The following is a 13,896-nucleotide window of genomic DNA, read 5'->3' as shown; positions in this document are numbered from 1 at the left end:
ACACCACACCAGTGCCTGTGGCTGCTGGCTGAGGGCACTTACACCACACCAGGGCCTGTGGCTTCTGGCTGAGGCCACTTACACCACACCAGGGCCTGTGGCTGCTGGCTGAGGCCACTTACACCACACCAGGGCCTGTGGCTGCTGGCTGAGGTCACTTACACCACACCAGTGCCTGTGGCTGCTGGCTGAGGGCACTTACACCACACCAGTGCCTGTGGCTTCTGGCTGAGGCCACTTACACCACACCAGGGCCTGTGGCTCTTGCTCAGGCCACTTACACCACACCAGGGCCTGTGGCTGCTGGCTGAGGGCACTTACACCACACCAGTGCCTGTGGCTGCTGGCTGAGGCCACTTACACCACACCAGGGCATTAGTTGCTATTGAGGCCCCTTACACCACACCAGGGCCTGTGGCACTGGCTGAGGCCACTTACACCACACCAGGGCCTGTGGCTGCTGGCTGAGGCCACTTACACCACACCAGGGCCTGTGGCTGCTGGCTGAGGCCACTTACACCACACCAGGGCCTGTGGCTGCTGGCTGAGGCCACTTACACCACACCAGGGACTGTGGCTGCTGGCTGAGGCCACTTACACCACACCAGTGCCTGTGGCTTCTGGCTGAGGCCACTTACACCACACCAGGGCCTGTGGCTCTTGCTCAGGCCACTCACATCACACCAGGCCCTGCGCTTCTGGCCGAGGCCATCTTCACCAAACCAGGCCCTGTGCTGCTAGCTGTGGCCATGTACAACACACCAGGCCCTGTGCTGGTTCCTGAGGCCATCTTCAACAATCCAGGGCCTGTGCTGTTAGATAAATGCTAAACTGAGCCTTTGGGTTAGGGTATTATGCAAACATGCAGGTATGGTTAAAGGATTGTCTTCGTAACTTCAGGTACTTGCCACCTAATCAGTTGAATCCATAAATTGAGACATTGTGCTGGGGCCAGCAGCTTACGGCCATACAACCCTGAGCATGCCCGACCTCGTCTGATCTCGGAAGCTAAGCAGGGCTGGGCTTGTTTAGTACTTGGATGGGAGACTGCCTGGGAATACCTGGTGCTGTAAGCCTTTCTTTTTCATGTCATTGAACCGCTTTTGATCCAGAGAAGGGGTGTATTAAAAGACCAAAAGCAGCTGCCCATTAATGAGGGCACATTAACGACATTGCTTTTGGCTGTTTTCCAATGTCTTGTGCTGCTAGCTGATGCCACCTACACCACACCAGGGCCTGAGTGACCGGCTGGGGCCACTTACACCACATCAGGGCCTGTGGCTGCTGGCTGAGGCCACTTACACCACACCAGGGCCTGTGGCTGCTGGCTGAGGCCACTTACACCACATCAGGGCATTAGTTGCTATTGAGGCCAATTACACCACACCAGGGTCTGTGGCTCTTGCTCAGGCCACTTACACCACATCAGGGCCTGTGGCACTGGCTGAGGCCACTTACACCACACCAGGGCCTGTGGCTGCTGGCTGAGGCCACCTACACCACACCAGGGCATTAGTTGCTATTGAGGCCAATTACACCACACCAGGGTCTGTGACTCTTGCTCAGGCCACTTACACCACACTAGGGCCTGTGGCACTGGCTGAGGCCACTTACACCACACCAGGGCCTGTGGCTGCTGGCTGAGGCCACTTACACCACACCAGGGCCTGTGGCTGCTGGCTGAGGTCACTTACACCACACCAGTGCCTGTGGCTGCTGGCTGAGGGCACTTACACCACACCAGTGCCTGTGGCTTCTGGCTGAGGCCACTTACACCACACCAGGGCCTGTGGCTGCTGGCTGAGGCCACTTACACCACACCAGGGCCTGTGGCTGCTGGCTGAGGTCACTTACACCACACCAGTGCCTGTGGCTGCTGGCTGAGGGCACTTACACCACACCAGTGCCTGTGGCTTCTGGCTGAGGCCACTTACACCACACCAGGGCCTGTGGCTGCTGGCTGAGGCCACTTACACCACACCAGGGCCTGTGGCTGCTGGCTGAGGGCACTTACACCACACCAGTGCCTGTGGCTGCTGGCTGAGGCCACTTACACCACACCAGGGCATTAGTTGCTATTGAGGCCCCTTACACCACACCAGGGCCTGTGGCACTGGCTGAGGCCACTTACACCACACCAGGGCCTGTGGCTGCTGGCTGAGGCCACCTACACCACACCAGGGCATTAGTTGCTATTGAGGCCAATTACACCACACCAGGGTCTGTGACTCTTGCTCAGGCCACTTACACCACACCAGGGCCTTTGGCACTGGCTGAGGCCACTTACACCACACCAGGGCCTTTGGCACTGGCTGAGGCCACTTACACCACACCAGGGCCTGTGGCTGCTGGCTGAGGCCACTTACACCACACCAGGGCCTGTGGCTGCTGGCTGAGGTCACTTACACCACACCAGGGCCTGTGGCTGCTGGCTGAGGGCACTTACACCACACCAGTGCCTGTGGCTTCTGGCTGAGGCCACTTACACCACACCAGGGCCTGTGGCAGCTGGCTCAGGCCACTTACACCACACCAGGGCCTGTGGCTGCTGGCTGAGGCCACTTACACCACACCAGGGCCTGTGGCTGCTGGCTGAGGCCACTTACACCACACCAGTGCCTGTGGCTGCTGGCTGAGGCCACTTACACCACACCAGGGCATTAGTTGCTATTGAGGCCCCTTACACCACACCAGGGCCTGTGGCACTGGCTGAGGCCACTTACACCACACCAGGGCCTGTGGCTGCTGGCTGAGGCCACTTACACCTCACCAGGGCATTAGTTGCTATTGAGGCCAATTACACCACACCAGGGTCTGTGGCTCTTGCTCAGGCCACCTACACCACACCAGGGCCTGTGGCACTGGCTGAGGCCACTTACACCACACCAGGGCCTGTGGCTCTGGCTGAGGCCACTTACACCACACCAGGGCCTGTGGCTGCTGGCTGAGGCCATTTACACCACACCAGGGCCTGTGGCTGCTGGCTGAGGCCACTTACACCACACCAGGGCCTGTGGCTGCTGGCTGAGGCCACTTACACCACACCAGGGCCTGTGGCTCTTGCTCAGGCCACTCACATCACACCAGGCCCTGCGCTTCTGGCCGAGGCCATCTTCACCAAACCAGGCCCTGTGCTGCTAGCTGTGGCCATGTACAACACACCAGGGCCTGTGCTGTTAGATAAATGCTAAACTGAGCCTTTGGGTTAGGGTATTATGCAAACATGCAGGTATGGTTAAAGGATTGTCTTCGTAACTTCAGGTACTTGCCACCTAATCAGTTGAATCCATAAATTGAGACATTGTGCTGGGGCCAGCAGCTTACGGCCATACCACCCTGAGCACGCCCGACCTCGTCTGATCTCGGAAGCTAAGCAGGGCTGGGCTTGGTTAGTACTTGGATGGGAGACTGCCTGGGAATACCTGGTGCTGTAAGCCTTTCATTTTCATGTCATTGAACCGCTTTTGATCCAGAGAAGGGGTGTATTAAAAGACCAAAAGCAGCTGCCCATTAATGAGGGCACATTAAGGACATTGCTTTTGGCTGTTTTCCAATGTCTTGTGCTGCTAGCTGATGCCACCTACACCACACCAGGGCCTGAGTGACCGGCTGGGGCCACTTACACCACATCAGGGCCTGTGGCTGCTGGCTGAGGCCACTTACACCACACCAGGGCCTGTGGCTGCTGGCTGAGGCCACTTACACCACACCAGGGCCTGTGGCTGCTGGCTGAGGCCACTTACACCACACCAGGGCATTAGTTGCTATTGAGGCCACTTACACCACACCAGGGCCTGTGGCTGCTGGCTGAGGCCACCTACACCACACCAGGGCATTAGTTGCTATTGAGGCCAATTACACCACACCAGGGTCTGTGGCTCTTGCTCAGGCCACTTACACCACACCAGGGCCTGTGGCACTGGCTGAGGCCACTTACACCACACCAGGGCCTGTGGCTCTGGCTGAGGCCACTTACACCACACCAGGGCCTGTGGCACTGGCTGAGGCCACTTACACCACACCAGGGCCTGTGGCACTGGCTGAGGCCACTTACACCACACCAGGGCCTTAGTTGCTATTGAGGCCACTTACACCACACCAGGGCCTGTGGCAGTGGCTGAGGCCACTTACACCACACCAGGGCCTGTGGCTGCTGGCTGAGGCCACTTACACCACACCAGGGCATTAGTTGCTATTGAGGCCACTTACACCACACCAGGGCCTGTGGCTGCTGGCTGAGGCCACCTACACCACACCAGGGCATTAGTTGCTATTGAGGCCAATTACACCACACCAGGGTCTGTGGCACTGGCTGAGGCCACTTACACCACACCAGGGCCTGTGGCACTGGCTGAGGCCACTTACACCACACCAGGGCCTGTGGCTGCTGGCTGAGGCCACTTACACCACACCAGGGCCTGTGGCTGCTGGCTGAGGCCACTTACACCACACCAGGGCCTGTGGCTGCTGGCTGAGGCCACTTACACCACACCAGGGCATTAGTTGCTATTGAGGCCCCTTACACCACACCAGGGCCTGTGGCACTGGCTGAGGCCACTTACACCACACCAGGGCCTGTGGCTGCTGGCTGAGGCCACCTACACCACACCAGGGCATTAGTTGCTATTGAGGCCAATTACACCACACCAGGGTCTGTGACTCTTGCTCAGGCCACTTACACCACACCAGGGCCTGTGGCACTGGCTGAGGCCACTTACACCACACCAGGGCCTGTGGCTGCTGGCTGAGGCCACTTACACCACACCAGGGCCTGTGGCTGCTGGCTGAGGTCACTTACACCACACCAGGGCCTGTGGCTGCTGGCTGAGGGCACTTACACCACACCAGTGCCTGTGGCTTCTGGCTGAGGCCACTTACACCACACCAGTGCCTGTGGCTTCTGGCTCAGGCCACTTACACCACACCAGGGCCTGTGGCTGCTGGCTGAGGCCACTTACACCACACCAGGGCCTGTGGCTGCTGGCTGAGGCCACTTACACCACACCAGTGCCTGTGGCTGCTGGCTGAGGCCACTTACACCACACCAGGGCATTAGTTGCTATTGAGGCCCCTTACACCACACCAGGGCCTGTGGCACTGGCTGAGGCCACTTACACCACACCAGGGCCTGTGGCTGCTGGCTGAGGCCACCTACACCTCACCAGGGCATTAGTTGCTATTGAGGCCAGTTACACCACACCAGGGTCTGTGGCTCTTGCTCAGGCCACTTACACCACACCAGGGCCTGTGGCACTGGCTGAGGCCACTTACACCACACCAGGGCCTGTGGCACTGGCTGAGGCCACTTACACCACACCAGGGCCTGTGGCTCTGGCTGAGGCCACTTACACCACACCAGGGCCTGTGGCTGCTGGCTGAGGCCACTTAAACCACACCAGGGCCTGTGGCTGCTTGCTGAGGCCACTTACACCACACCAGTGCCTGTGGCTTCTGGCTGAGGCCACTTACACCACACCAGGGCCTGTGGCTCTTGCTCAGGCCACTCACATCACACCAGGCCCTGCGCTTCTGGCCGAGGCCATCTTCACCAAACCAGGCCCTGTGCTGCTAGCTGTGGCCATGTACAACACACCAGGCCCTGTGCTGGTTCCTGAGGCCATCTTCAACAATCCAGGGCCTGTGCTGTTAGATAAATGCTAAACTGAGCCTTTGGGTTAGGGTATTATGCAAACATGCAGGTATGGTTAAAGGATTGTCTTCGTAACTTCAGGTACTTGCCACCTAATCAGTTGAATCCATAAATTGAGACATTGTGCTGGGGCCAGCAGCTTACGGCCATACCACCCTGAGCACGCCCGACCTCGTCTGATCTTGGAAGCTAAGCAGGGCTGGGCTTGGTTAGTACTTGGATGGGAGACTGCCTGGGAATACCTGGTGCTGTAAGCCTTTGATTTTCATGTCATTGAACCGCTTTTGATCCAGAGAAGGGGTGTATTAAAAGACCAAAAGCAGCTGCCCATTAATGAGGGCACATTAACGACATTCCTTTTGGCTGTTTTCCAATGTCTTGTGCTGCTAGCTGATGCCACCTACACCACACCAGGGCCTGAGTGACCGGCTGGGGCCACTTACACCACATCAGGGCCTGTGGCTGCTGGCTGAGGCCACTTACACCACACCAGGGCCTGTGGCTGCTGGCTGAGGCCACTTACACCACACCAGGGCCTGTGGCTGCTGGCTGAGGCCACCTACACCACACCAGGGTCTTAGTTGCTATTGAGGCCAATTACACCACACCAGGGTCTGTGGCTCTTGCTCAGGCCACTTACACCACACCAGGGCCTGTGGCTGCTGGCTGAGGCCACTTACACCACACCAGGGCATTAGTTGCTATTGAGGCCACTTACACCACACCAGGGCCTGTGGCTGCTGGCTGAGGCCACCTACACCACACCAGGTCATTAGTTGCTATTGAGGCCAATTACACCACACCAGGGTCTTTGGCTCTTGCTCAGGCCACTTACACCACACCAGGGCCTGTGGCTCTGGCTGAGGCCACTTACACCACACCAGGGCCTGTGGCTGCTGGCTGAGGCCACTTACACCACACCAGTGCCTGTGGCTTCTGGCTCAGGCCACTCACATCACACCAGGCCCTGCGCTTCTGGCCGAGGCCATTTTCACCAAACCAGGCCCTGTGCTGCTAGCTGTGGCCATGTACAACACACCAGGCCCTGTGCTGGTTCCTGAGGCCATCTTCAACAATCCAGGGCCTGTGCTGTTAGATAAATGCTAAACTGAGCCTTTGGGTTAGGGTATTATGCAAACATGCAGGTATGGTTAAAGGATTGTCTTCGTAACTTCAGGTACTTGCCACCTAATCAGTTGAATCCATAAATTGAGACATTGTGCTGGGGCCAGCAGCTTACGGCCATACCACCCTGAGCACGCCCGACCTCGTCTGATCTCGGAAGCTAAGCAGGGCTGGGCTTGGTTAGTACTTGGATGGGAGACTACCTGGGAATACCTGGTGCTGTAAGCCTTTCATTTTCATGTCATTGAACAGCTTTTGATCCAGAGAAGGGGTGTATTAAAAGACCAAAAGCAGCTGCCCATTAATGAGGGCACATTAACGACATTGCTTTTGGCTGTTTTCCAATGTCTTGTGCTGCTAGCTGATGCCACCTACACCACACCAGGGCCTGAGTGACCGGCTGGGGCCACTTACACCACATCAGGGCCTGTGGCTGCTGGCTGAGGCCACTTACACCACACCAGGGCCTGTGGCTGCTGGCTGAGGCCACTTACACCACACCAGGGCATTAGTTGCTATTGAGGCCAATTACACCACACCAGGGTCTGTGGCTCTTGCTCAGGCCACTTACACCACACCAGGGCCTGTGGCTGCTGGCTGAGGCCACCTACACCACACCAGGGCATTAGTTGCTATTGAGGCCAATTACACCACACCAGGGTCTGTGGCTCTTGCTCAGGCCACTTACACCACACCAGGGCCTGTGGCACTGGCTGAGGCCACTTACACCACACCATGGCCTGTGGCTCTGGCTGAGGCCACTTACACCACACCAGGGCCTGTGGCTGCTGGCTGAGGCCATTTACACCACACCAGGGCCTGTGGCTGCTGGCTGAGGCCACTTTCACCACACCAGGGACTGTGGCTGCTGTCTGAGGCCACTTACACCACACCAGTGCCTGTGGCTTCTGGCTGAGGCCACTTACACCACACCAGGGCCTGTGGCTCTTGCTCAGGCCACTTACACCACACCAGGGCCTGTGGCTGCTGGCTGAGGCCACTTACACCACACCAGGGCATTAGTTGCTATTGAGGCCAATTACACCACACCAGGGTCTGTGACTCTTGCTCAGGCCACTTACACCACACCAGGGCCTGTGGCACTGGCTGAGGCCACTTACACCACACCAGGGCCTGTGGCTGCTGGCTGAGGCCACTTACACCACACCAGGGCCTGTGGCTGCTGGCTGAGGTCACTTACACCACACCAGTGCCTGTGGCTGCTGGCTGAGGGCACTTACACCACACCAGTGCCTGTGGCTTTTGGCTGAGGCCACTTACACCACACCAGGGCCTGTGGCTGCTGGCTGGGGCCACTTACACCACATCAGGGCCTGTGGCTGCTGGCTGAGGCCACTTACACCACACCAGTGCCTGTGGCTTCTGGCTGAGGCCACTTACACCACACCAGGGCATTAGTTGCTATTGAGGCCAATTACACCACACCAGGGTCTGTGGCTCTTGCTCAGGCCACTTACACCACATCAGGGTCTGTGGCACTGGCTGAGGCCACTTACACCACACCAGGGCCTGTGGCTGCTGGCTGAGGCCACCTACACCACACCAGGGCATTAGTTGCTATTGAGGCCAATTACACCACACCAGGGTCTGTGACTCTTGCTCAGGCCACTTACACCACACCAGGGCCTGTGGCTGCTGGCTGAGGCCACTTACACCACACCAGGGCCTGTGGCTGCTGGCTGAGGCCACTTACACCACACCAGGGCCTGTGGCTGCTGGCTGAGGTCACTTACACCACACCAGTGCCTGTGGCTGCTGGCTGAGGGCACTTACACCACACCAGTGCCTGTGGCTTCTGGCTGAGGCCACTTACACCACACCAGGGCCTGTGGCTGCTGGCTGAGGCCACTTACACCACACCAGGGCCTGTGGCTGCTGGCTGAGGTCACTTACACCACACCAGTGCCTGTGGCTGCTGGCTGAGGGCACTTACACCACACCAGTGCCTGTGGCTTCTGGCTGAGGCCACTTACACCACACCAGGGCCTGTGGCTCTTGCTCAGGCCACTTACACCACACCAGGGCCTGTGGCTGCTGGCTGAGGCCACTTACACCACACCAGGGCCTGTGGCTGCTGGCTGAGGGCACTTACACCACACCAGTGCCTGTGGCTGCTGGCTGAGGCCACTTACACCACACCAGGGCATTAGTTGCTATTGAGGCCCCTTACACCACACCAGGGCCTGTGGCACTGGCTGAGGCCACTTACACCACACCAGGGCCTGTGGCTGCTGGCTGAGGCCACCTACACCACACCAGGGCATTAGTTGCTATTGAGGCCAATTACACCACACCAGGGTCTGTGACTCTTGCTCAGGCCACTTACACCACACCAGGGCCTGTGGCACTGGCTGAGGCCACTTACACCACACCAGGGCCTGTGGCTGCTGGCTGAGGCCACTTACACCACACCAGGGCCTGTGGCTGCTGGCTGAGGTCACTTACACCACACCAGGGCCTGTGGCTGCTGGCTGAGGCCACTTACACCACACCAGGGCATTAGTTGCTATTGAGGCCCCTTACACCACACCAGGGCCTGTGGCACTGGCTGAGGCCACTTACACCACACCAGGGCCTGTGGCTGCTGGCTGAGGCCACCTACACCACACCAGGGCATTAGTTGCTATTGAGGCCAATTACACCACACCAGGGTCTGTGGCTCTTGCTCAGGCCACTTACACCACACCAGGGCCTGTGGCACTGGCTGAGGCCACTTACACCACACCATGGCCTGTGGCTCTGGCTGAGGCCACTTACACCACACCAGGGCCTGTGGCTGCTGGCTGAGGCCATTTACACCACACCAGGGCCTGTGGCTGCTGGCTGAGGCCACTTACACCACACCAGGGACTGTGGCTGCTGGCTGAGGCCACTTACACCACACCAGTGCCTGTGGCTTCTGGCTGAGGCCACTTACACCACACCAGGGCCTGTGGCTCTTGCTCAGGCCACTCACATCACACCAGGCCCTGCGCTTCTGGCCGAGGCCATCTTCACCAAACCAGGCCCTGTGCTGCTAGCTGTGGCCATGTACAACACACCAGGCCCTGTGCTGGTTCCTGAGGCCATCTTCAACAATCCAGGGCCTGTGCTGTTAGATAAATGCTAAACTGAGCCTTTGGGTTAGGGTATTATGCAAACATGCAGGTATGGTTAAAGGATTGTCTTCGTAACTTCAGGTACTTGCCACCTAATCAGTTGAATCCATAAATTGAGACATTGTGCTGGGGCCAGCAGCTTACGGCCATACCACCCTGAGCACGCCCGACCTCGTCTGATCTCGGAAGCTAAGCAGAGCTGGGCTTGGTTAGTACTTGGATGGGAGACTGCCTGGGAATACCTGGTGCTGTAAGCCTTTCATTTTCATGTCATTGAACCGCTTTTGATCCAGAGAAGGGGTGTATTAAAAGACCAAAAGCAGCTGCCCATTAATGAGGGCACATTAACGACATTGCTTTTGGCTGTTTTCCAATGTCTTGTGCTGCTAGCTGAGGCCACCTACACCACACCAGGGCCTTAGTTGCTATTGAGGCCAATTACACCACACCAGGGTCTGTGACTCTTGCTCAGGCCACTTACACCACACCAGGGCCTTTGGCACTGGCTGAGGCCACTTACACCACACCAGGGCCTTTGGCACTGGCTGAGGCCACTTACACCACACCAGGGCCTGTGGCTGCTGGCTGAGGCCACTTACACCACACCAGGGCCTGTGGCTGCTGGCTGAGGTCACTTACACCACACCAGGGCCTGTGGCTGCTGGCTGAGGGCACTTACACCACACCAGTGCCTGTGGCTTCTGGCTGAGGCCACTTACACCACACCAGGGCCTGTGGCAGCTGGCTCAGGCCACTTACACCACACCAGGGCCTGTGGCTGCTGGCTGAGGCCACTTACACCACACCAGGGCCTGTGGCTGCTGGCTCAGGCCACTTACACCACACCAGTGCCTGTGGCTGCTGGCTGAGGCCACTTACACCACACCAGGGCATTAGTTGCTATTGAGGCCCCTTACACCACACCAGGGCCTGTGGCACTGGCTGAGGGCACTTACACCACACCAGGGCCTGTGGCTGCTGGCTGAGGCCACTTACACCTCACCAGGGCATTAGTTGCTATTGAGGCCAATTACACCACACCAGGGTCTGTGGCTCTTGCTCAGGCCACCTACACCACACCAGGGCCTGTGGCACTGGCTGAGGCCACTTACACCACACCAGGGCCTGTGGCTCTGGCTCAGGCCACTTACACCACACCAGGGCCTGTGGCTGCTGGCTGAGGCCATTTACACCACACCAGGGCCTGTGGCTGCTGGCTGAGGCCACTTACACCACACCAGGGCCTGTGGCTGCTGGCTGAGGCCACTTACACCACACCAGGGCCTGTGGCTCTTGCTCAGGCCACTCACATCACACCAGGCCCTGCGCTTCTGGCCGAGGCCATCTTCACCAAACCAGGCCCTGTGCTGCTAGCTGTGGCCATGTACAACACACCAGGGCCTGTGCTGTTAGATAAATGCTAAACTGAGCCTTTGGGTTAGGGTATTATGCAAACATGCAGGTATGGTTAAAGGATTGTCTTCGTAACTTCAGGTACTTGCCACCTAATCAGTTGAATCCATAAATTGAGACATTGTGCTGGGGCCAGCAGCTTACGGCCATACCACCCTGAGCACGCCCGACCTCGTCTGATCTTGGAAGCTAAGCAGGGCTGGGCTTGGTTAGTACTTGGATGGGAGACTGCCTGGGAATACCTGGTGCTGTAAGCCTTTCATTTTCATGTCATTGAACCGCTTTTGATCCAGAGAAGGGGTGTATTAAAAGACCAAAAGCAGCTGCCCATTAATGAGGGCACATTAACGACATTGCTTTTGGCTGTTTTCCAATGTCTTGTGCTGCTAGCTGATGCCACCTACACCACACCAGGGCCTGAGTGACCGGCTGGGGCCACTTACACCACATCAGGGCCTGTGGCTGCTGGCTGAGGCCACTTACACCACACCAGGGCCTGTGGCTGCTGGCTGAGGCCACTTACACCACACCAGGGCCTGTGGCTGCTGGCTGAGGCCACCTACACCACACCAGGGTCTTAGTTGCTATTGAGGCCAATTACACCACACCAGGGTCTGTGGCTCTTGCTCAGGCCACTTACACCACACCAGGGCCTGTGGCTGCTGGCTGAGGCCACTTACACCACACCAGGGCATTAGTTGCTATTGAGGCCACTTACACCACACCAGGGCCTGTGGCTGCTGGCTGAGGCCACCTACACCACACCAGGGCATTAGTTGCTATTGAGGCCAATTACACCACACCAGGGTCTTTGGCTCTTGCTCAGGCCACTTACACCACACCAGGGCCTGTGGCACTGGCTGAGGCCACTTACACCACACCAGGGCCTGTGGCTCTGGCTGAGGCCACTTACACCACACCAGGGCCTGTGGCTGCTGGCTGAGGCCACTTACACCACACCAGGGCCTGTGGCTGCTGGCTGAGGCCACTTACACCACACCAGGGCCTGTGGCTGCTGGCTGAGGCCACTTACACCACACCAGTGCCTGTGGCTTCTGGCTCAGGCCACTCACATCACACCAGGCCCTGCGCTTCTGGCCGAGGCCATTTTCACCAAACCAGGCCCTGTGCTGCTAGCTGTGGCCATGTACAACACACCAGGCCCTGTGCTGGTTCCTGAGGCCATCTTCAACAATCCAGGGCCTGTGCTGTTAGATAAATGCTAAACTGAGCCTTTGGGTTAGGGTATTATGCAAACATGCAGGTATGGTTAAAGGATTGTCTTCGTAACTTCAGGTACTTGCCACCTAATCAGTTGAATCCATAAATTGAGACATTGTGCTGGGGCCAGCAGCTTACGGCCATACCACCCTGAGCACGCCCGACCTCGTCTGATCTCGGAAGCTAAGCAGGGCTGGGCTTGGTTAGTACTTGGATGGGAGACTACCTGGGAATACCTGGTGCTGTAAGCCTTTCATTTTCATGTCATTGAACAGCTTTTGATCCAGAGAAGGGGTGTATTAAAAGACCAAAAGCAGCTGCCCATTAATGAGGGCACATTAACGACATTGCTTTTGGCTGTTTTCCAATGTCTTGTGCTGCTAGCTGATGCCACCTACACCACACCAGGGCCTGAGTGACCGGCTGGGGCCACTTACACCACATCAGGGCCTGTGGCTGCTGGCTGAGGCCACTTACACCACACCAGGGCCTGTGGCTGCTGGCTGAGGCCACTTACACCACACCAGGGCATTAGTTGCTATTGAGGCCAATTACACCACACCAGGGTCTGTGGCTCTTGCTCAGGCCACTTACACCACACCATGGCCTGTGGCACTGGCTGAGGCCACTTACACCACACCAGGGCCTGTGGCTGTTGGCTGAGGCCACCTACACCACACCAGGGCATTAGTTGCTATTGAGGCCAATTACACCACACCAGCGTCTGTGACTCTTGCTCAGGCCACTTACACCACACCAGGGCCTGTGGCACTGGCTGAGGCCACTTACACCACACCAGGGCCTGTGGCTGCTGGCTGAGGCCACTTACACCACACCAGGGCATGTGGCTGCTGGCTGAGGTCACTTACACCACACCAGTGCCTGTGGCTGCTGGCTGAGGGCACTTACACCACACCAGTGCCTGTGGCTTCTGGCTGAGGCCACTTACACCACACCAGGGCCTGTGGCTGCTGGCTGAGGCCACTTACACCACACCAGGGCCTGTGGCTGCTGGCTGAGGTCACTTACACCACACCAGTGCCTGTGGCTGCTGGCTGAGGGCACTTACACCACACCAGTGCCTGTGGCTTCTGGCTGAGGCCACTTACACCACACCAGGGCCTGTGGCTCTTGCTCAGGCCACTTACACCACACCAGGGCCTGTGGCACTGGCTGAGGCCACTTACACCACACCAGGGCCTTTGGCACTGGCTGAGGCCACTTACACCACACCAGGGTCTGTGGCTGCTGGCTGAGGCCACTTACACCACACCAGGGCCTGTGGCTGCTGGCTGAGGTCACTTACACCACACCAGGGCCTGTGGCTGCTGGCTGAGGGCACTTACACCACACCAGTGCCTGTGGCTT

The 13,896-nt window shown here is 58.1% G+C and overlaps 6 non-coding genes and 1 pseudogene across 6 annotated transcripts; all 7 read left to right on the top strand.

Annotated features, from left to right (window-relative positions):
* Window positions 1–957: 957 nt before the first annotated feature.
* On the top strand, window positions 958–1,076 carry LOC145427350 (5S ribosomal RNA; annotated as a pseudogene).
* A 2,242-nt stretch (window positions 1,077–3,318) lies between these two features.
* On the top strand, window positions 3,319–3,437 carry LOC145426442 (5S ribosomal RNA). Its single transcript, XR_013907151.1, has one exon. It is a non-coding gene; the product is annotated as a 5S ribosomal RNA (ribosomal RNA).
* Window positions 3,438–5,788: 2,351 nt separating this feature from the next.
* Window positions 5,789–5,907, top strand: LOC145426952 (5S ribosomal RNA). The gene has a single exon (XR_013907674.1). It is a non-coding gene; the product is annotated as a 5S ribosomal RNA (ribosomal RNA).
* A 977-nt stretch (window positions 5,908–6,884) lies between these two features.
* On the top strand, window positions 6,885–7,003 carry LOC145427670 (5S ribosomal RNA). The gene has a single exon (XR_013908212.1). It is a non-coding gene; the product is annotated as a 5S ribosomal RNA (ribosomal RNA).
* Window positions 7,004–10,032: 3,029 nt separating this feature from the next.
* LOC145426984 (5S ribosomal RNA) lies at window positions 10,033–10,151 on the top strand. Its single transcript, XR_013907707.1, has one exon. It is a non-coding gene; the product is annotated as a 5S ribosomal RNA (ribosomal RNA).
* Window positions 10,152–11,445: 1,294 nt separating this feature from the next.
* On the top strand, window positions 11,446–11,564 carry LOC145426951 (5S ribosomal RNA). Its single transcript, XR_013907673.1, has one exon. It is a non-coding gene; the product is annotated as a 5S ribosomal RNA (ribosomal RNA).
* Window positions 11,565–12,660: 1,096 nt separating this feature from the next.
* LOC145427669 (5S ribosomal RNA) lies at window positions 12,661–12,779 on the top strand. The gene has a single exon (XR_013908211.1). It is a non-coding gene; the product is annotated as a 5S ribosomal RNA (ribosomal RNA).
* The last annotated feature ends 1,117 nt before the right edge of the window (window positions 12,780–13,896 follow it).

Source organism: Astatotilapia calliptera, chromosome 3 (assembly GCF_964374335.1).
Source record: "Astatotilapia calliptera chromosome 3, fAstCal68.1, whole genome shotgun sequence".
NCBI classification, from domain to species: domain Eukaryota; kingdom Metazoa; phylum Chordata; class Actinopteri; order Cichliformes; family Cichlidae; genus Astatotilapia; species Astatotilapia calliptera.
Note: the sequence above shows the minus strand (reverse complement) of the source record. Positions and strands in the feature narration are given on the sequence as shown.